Genomic DNA, 6,462 nt, shown 5'->3' with positions numbered 1-6,462 from the left:
ATTAGGTGTTAGTTATTGCCACAATCTTTAAAAGTGGTTGCAATATATGCATCTTTTTTGCCACTTTTTTTGTGTGTTGCGATAATTATGACTTTCGTTGCAAGAGAAAGATGCTATTGCTACCACTATATCAGTTGTTGCAAAATCAACCTAATGTCACACCGGATATTGCGACAACCCTAAATTTGTTGTATTAGGTGTTAGTTATTGCCACAACCTTTAAAAGTGGTTGCAATATATGGAACGTTTTGCCACTTTGTTATTGCATTGCGATAATCATAACTTTCGTTGCAACAAAAAGATGTTATTGCTACCACTAGAAAAGTTGTTGCAAATTCACCATAATGCGACACCGGATATTACGACAGCACTAAATTTATTGCATTAGGTGTTAGTTATTATCATAACCTTTTAAGGTGCCTACAATATATGCACATATTTTGCCACTGTTTTTGGGCATTGCGATAGACATAACTTTCATTGCAAGAGAAAGATATTGTTGCTACCACTAGGAAAGTTGTTGCAAATAGCCTTGAAAACTAAATCAGAGTCATACTTTCTGCGTGTTCCACCAGGACGACTTGGTTCCAACTTGATTCGTTTTCCAGCTATCTCACTTTTATTCAGTGACCGAAGAGCAGCCTCTGCTGCTCTTACATCATAGAACTCAATAAACTTATGGTGTTTCTTGTTTGGTGTCTCTCTTATCTGCAGATGAAAAGTAAAGTAGAAGGCAAAGCACCGTCAGCATCTATTACTGCACATAATTCCATAAACCAATCTATTGTTATACTTACATGATTTTTTCGTTCCCTGCCCTGTCAGCATCTATTTTCCTGACCTATGATGACGACTCAAGGAGGTTTGCAGCCGACAAGCAATGAAGCTAATATGTGCACCAACGACAATGGTAGCCAACTTGGTACACGGATTGTGGACGAGATTATGGCCGGGAAGAACGTCTTCTTTGATCTTCCTGACAAGTAAAAATCTATCTACCCATATTGTTCTCTACTGCTTTGGCCTTGGCGCAGATCATAATTATAGTATATTGTTTTCATACCTCTTAATTGTTGAATGAAATCTTTTTACAACACTATTTTAGTCATTGTTTGCTTAGAATATATTTGTGTGGCAGGTTGACTGGTGAGATATGGACCTTGAAATTCCATTGCATTGGAGGACAACCTGGAAAAGAAATTGTCACAGTAAATATTGATAAAGCTTATGTTGCCTTTTACAACATGGTGTACATAAAATCGAAACTTGGATATTCTAGGAGGGACTTCTTGTTTTACAAGAAACGATGTGGCATTGATCGATCCAGGCTATTGGCACTTGATTACATCCACCAAGAAGAGGCCATGCTGTCTGATAACATGGATGAGAGAAAAATAAGTTTTGTGCTCACAAAAGATCCACCCAGTGATCTAGAGGTAAGCGTAACTCCCATCAAGCGTCCAAGGCAGCGAACAAATGTTGATGAAGAAACTATAGAAGTGTCGATTGATGCATATAAGGAGTGGCTTGCAATACTACAACATGATAATCCAGAAACGGGTAAGTTAAGATGTCAAACTCATTACATTAAATACATGATATGTTATAGTTTCCACAGTTAAACTTACATATTGTGTAAGTGCAGATTTAATGGATGACTTCAGGGAGGATACGATCAAAACATATAAAGAATGGTTAAGGCATCAAGGCGATCTTCCAGATATCTGTAATTTCTTTTATTTACAGCCTACTAACATATAGTGTATATTTTCGCAAATTGTTAGAGATGTAACTGATGCCTATGCTATCCGCAGTATTGTATGAACGACAAAGCAATGATGACCTAATATTATCAGATGAAGAAATTCATGGCAGCAGCAAACCTACTGCTAATTGGCCATCTCATGCTAGACGTCATAGGAAAAGAGATCCTGGTATTTTTTACTAAGAGTGTTTTTTATTCAAATGTTGCAATCTTCTACTTTGAATATTTCTACCCATTCAGATGTTATTGGTATATATGTAGATAACGATGGAGTCTTTAAAAAGGAGGGGTGTGGTACCCTTAAGGGTATAGCAGCAGCCACCAAGCGAATCAAGAACGGTGATCACAAACTTAAGATTGAATTTTCATCTAAGCTTGGAGGTCCTGTAGGACCAAACGCTCGCACTTTTGTGGATGAAATCGTATTGTTTACAAAGAAAAAGGCACCACTCATTGGAGTGAAAAAGTGGAAAGATATAGAGCTCAATGTTAGATCTTCTATAGCCTCTGACGTACTGGTATGTGAAATTTCTTTACTTGAGCCCTAACAGTTAGCTAGAACTATTAGTGGTCTACTATTCCCAAATTACTAGACAATTAACCTTCTCTTTATATCAAAACTGAAACAGCGAAGGTGGGAGTTTCTAACCAATGAGGACGCGCATGAAAAGATCTGGTCTATTGCTAAGGAGAGATACAAAGGATGGCGATCAACGTTAAGCTCAACATACAAGGCATACAATAGTTATGCTGAAAGGATGAAAAACAAGCCTGAAGATGTAGACATCGTCGAGTGGCATTACATGATGTTGTATTTTGGATCTGAGAAATTCCAGGTTTGCTGTTTCATTTCCTTTACTTTAACGATTGGCACTTGCATAATATGGATGATTCTAGCGATTTATTTATTAATTCATTTTCAACTATTATTATTTTCTAGAAAATAAGCAGCCGGAACTCGAAAAACCGTCAGAAACAAAGAACGAAGCATATAATGGGTTCTAGAACTTTTTCCCAAATAAGCTTTCAACAGGTAATGATATGACCACTACTTTATTTTCCATGATTAATGACAAACTTGTATGATACATTCTTCACATTACAGAGAGATCCAGAAACTGGTATAGAACCAACCGATCTATCCCTTTGGATGATTACTCATTGTAAAAATGATGAATGGTCGGAAGAGGCTTCACGTGGCATTTATGTGAGTAAATCACAAAGCTTACTACTAAAACATACTTTAAAATACTGGGCATGAATTCTTATTTGAATTGAGCTAACTTGAACTATATTGTTCTTTTCAGGAGAAGGCAGCTGAGAAAATTGTTGAGAAAATATATCAAACAGAAAGATTTAAGCTAACAAGAGAAGAGGAAAATGCTATTTTCCAAACAACATTCAAGGAAACAACAGGATGTAAGGCAAACAGACTTCATGGTCATGGGTACCTATCAAGATATCCAACAAGAAGTCAAGTGATGGAATCAAAGTTCCTCGAACAAGCTCGTGCCACGGTTGCAACCAACCAAAAGAACATTGAACTCGAAAGTCAGGTCCAGTTGTTAAATGAAAAACTTGCGTGTGAGGTTGCAGAACGAGAAAGAATACTACAGGAAAAAATGCAAGCACTGCAAGAAGAAGAAGAAAGAAAAAGACAAGTGCTTAGAGAAGAAATGAGGCAAGAAATGGTTGTTGCCCTTGCTGCTGTAGCACAACAGGTATAAAATTTGATATTTGTATTTTTACCATCATTGCTATTAGAAACTTTTGCAACATAAATTGTTTGATCAATTGTTTAATGCAAAGCAACCGTGAAAGCACCACTCCAATCGATCCTTCTTCCGTTGTCCCTACTAAACCTCCTGAACTCATCCCAGCTGATCCTCCTGCACCTGCACCAAGTAGTGCAAACAACGTTCGTACACCAGACACAAACAATAAGAAAGACAATATGCCAACAAACTATATTAGCTCTTACACTCTAAGGAATGCTGTGACAAGACGTGTGCAGGCAAGGGGCAACAAAAGAAGCGAATGTGTATGGAATGCAAATGTTCTTGAATTATGATCATATAAACTGTTTTACAACATTTTTTGATAGTTTTGTTTTTGTAATCCTGAATATGATAATAGGTACAATCCGCAAGTGCAAGCGAGAAGCAAGGTAGATCAACTTAAGAAGCTCTATCAAAGTGTGTTTAAGGTATGTCCACAATCTATTTTTATTTCTTTTGTAGTTGTGCATGCAATGGATTTTAGTAGCCTAAACAGATTTTAGTTAACCATAGGAGCAGTACACATGTTTGTGGCTCTGTGCAGCATGCTTATTTGGTAGCTTGTTTTCGCTCTTGTTAGGCTGGTGCTGCAGCTGCCTTCTCTGGTAGAGATAGAGTAGAACGCTTGCTGCTGCGTGCTTCCTGTTGCTGCGTGCTACTGTTTGTTTCTTGCCGCTGCTAGCTGTGTGCTGCTGCCTGTTGTTGCTGCTGCTTGCTCCATGCTGGTTGCTGCTTGTTGCGTGTTGCTGCTTGCTGCTTGCTGATGGTTGCTGCTGATGCTGCTTGCTAGGAGTTGTGCTGTAGTTGTAGCTGTAGGCACTACAGTTGTAGTCTTCTACTAATGATTAACCAAGTTATTGTAGCTTTACTAATTATTGTTTTGAACACTTCCAACAGGTTCCTTGTCGTCGTGATATCGTCGTCAGCCTAGCTAACCATCGCTTGCATCAATGGAGGGGATGGAGGGGTACACGATGGCAAAAAAATTTCCAATAATTTGATAGTCTTGAGTAGTTTATTATCTATGTTATCACAATCCAAGCTAGTACGAGGATGCTGTGATTGTGAGCTATGTTATCAAATTAATTTGTATTTGGCCACTATTTATTTGGTGCAACCTATTTGTTACAACTTATGGTATGGATATAGTTAATATATGAGACAAGAGACAAATATTATGGTTGTCAATTTTGGTTCTGACCTTACTGATGTAAAATATAATTCTTTTGCATAACATTTTATACCCAATAGAAATGCAAAATGCATTGTCGTATAAATTGTGGGTTTGAATATGTGTAAATGCAACGGTTTTATTAGTTGTTGTATGGTTCAGTTGCAATGATTTTTTTGTTGCAATAAGTTGTAATTACCATGGATCTATTTCGTTGGGACTTCAGTAGTCGCAACCTTTTCTTCTTGTTGCAACATCATTAGTTATGATATTTTTTTGTTGTTGTTATAACGGTTCTTACCATAGATAATTTTTATAGCAAAAAGATCATGTAGCCACGAGACACATTATGTTGCAAAATGATCAAATGCAACGAAATTATTTGCATTGCAATACATCTTGTTGCCATGAGTCACTTGTGTGGCACTAGTGTTTTGTTGCCACGAAGCATCTTGTGGTAACAAAGCCATTTGCAACAGATTTAAACGTGGCATTAACACATATTACCATGAAATATGTTGTGGCAATAGAGTTTTTGGCAACTATCGTAAATGTTGCAATATAACTTATTGCAACAGAATAGTCCATTGTAACAACGAACTATTGCAACACTTGAATACGTTGCAAAAGATGTAGTAATTGCAACAGAATGTAAAATTGTTGCTATAGCCTATTGCCACTCTGTTTTCTGCAACAGCAGGCAACAGTAGTTGTTCTATCGCAATTGGTGCCTTTCGCAACGATTTATGGTCTATCGCAACGATTTTTGCCCATTGCAAGAAGGTGATTTTTTAGTAGTGAATAAACACAAGTGACACGGGAGATTTGTTTTACCGAGGTTTGGTTCACCAAGAACCTAATCCTTGTTGAGGAGTCCACTGCGGACGGGTCTTTTTCAACCCTTTCCCTCTCTCCAACGATCACCAAGACCGGCGAGCGTTCCTTCTTCTTTGTCAACAAAAGGTCGAAGTCTCCGCAAGGCTAACCACAAAGATAAGGGGCTCTTGCTAGCTTTACAATGAATGAGAGTCAAAACTCCACGCTCAAAATATCACAAGATGTAGCACACACGAGTAGCTCTCTCTTGCTTGATCTCTCTTTTGTGGCACTTGTGAGGCTTTGATGTGGTCCAACTCTTATGTATGAGGTAGATCAATGAATGGAGGTGGTTGGGAGAGCTTGGATATGTCTACTATATGCCTTGATATGTTACTTGGGCTCGCACACCTTGAAATGGCCGGTTGGGTGGTATTTATAGGTCCCAACCCCCCATATAGTCGTTGGACAGAAAGCAGCAGATTTCTATCGACGGGCATACCGGATAGTCCGGTGCCTGCCACGTCAGACGACCGTTGGGGTCTGTAGCAGTCGACTGTTAGGTCTGACCGCTACCCAGACTATCCAGTGCACACCGGACAGTCCGGTGCCTTGGCCACGTCAGCCGACCATTGAGGTCTGCGGCAGTCGACCGTTGGATCCGACTATTGCCAGACTGTTCGGTGCACACCGGACAGTCCGATGCCACAGCTCGAGAGCGCCCGTTGTGGGCCTCTCTGCGCATACTGTTCGGTTGTCCCACTGGACAGTCCGGTACGCCACCAAGCGCTGGCTGACTGCCCTTTTATTGGATTTCTTCGCTGATTCTTTTGGGCTTCTTTTGTTCTTGAGTCTTGGACTTCTCTGTTTCTTTTTATGCCTTCTTTTGAGGTGTTGCATCCTCATTGCCTTAATCCAATCCTCTTTGCATT

At 39.2% G+C, this 6,462-nt stretch overlaps 2 long non-coding RNA genes across 2 annotated transcripts; both read left to right on the top strand.

The window, feature by feature from the left end:
* Positions 1-1,460: 1,460 nt before the first annotated feature.
* Positions 1,461-1,909, top strand: LOC103649846 (uncharacterized). The gene is made up of 3 exons (XR_002268321.2): positions 1,461-1,560; positions 1,646-1,726; positions 1,815-1,909. It is a non-coding gene; the product is annotated as an uncharacterized lncRNA (long non-coding RNA).
* A 1,670-nt stretch (positions 1,910-3,579) lies between these two features.
* On the top strand, positions 3,580-4,520 carry LOC103649842 (uncharacterized). Its single transcript, XR_563741.2, has 3 exons — positions 3,580-3,806; positions 3,902-3,971; positions 4,441-4,520. It is a non-coding gene; the product is annotated as an uncharacterized lncRNA (long non-coding RNA).
* Positions 4,521-6,462: the final 1,942 nt, after the last annotated feature.

Source organism: Zea mays, chromosome 3 (assembly GCF_902167145.1).
Source record: "Zea mays cultivar B73 chromosome 3, Zm-B73-REFERENCE-NAM-5.0, whole genome shotgun sequence".
NCBI lineage: Eukaryota > Viridiplantae > Streptophyta > Magnoliopsida > Poales > Poaceae > Zea > Zea mays.
The sequence above is the reverse complement of the archived record's forward strand: the minus strand, read 5'-3'. Positions and strand labels throughout refer to the sequence as shown.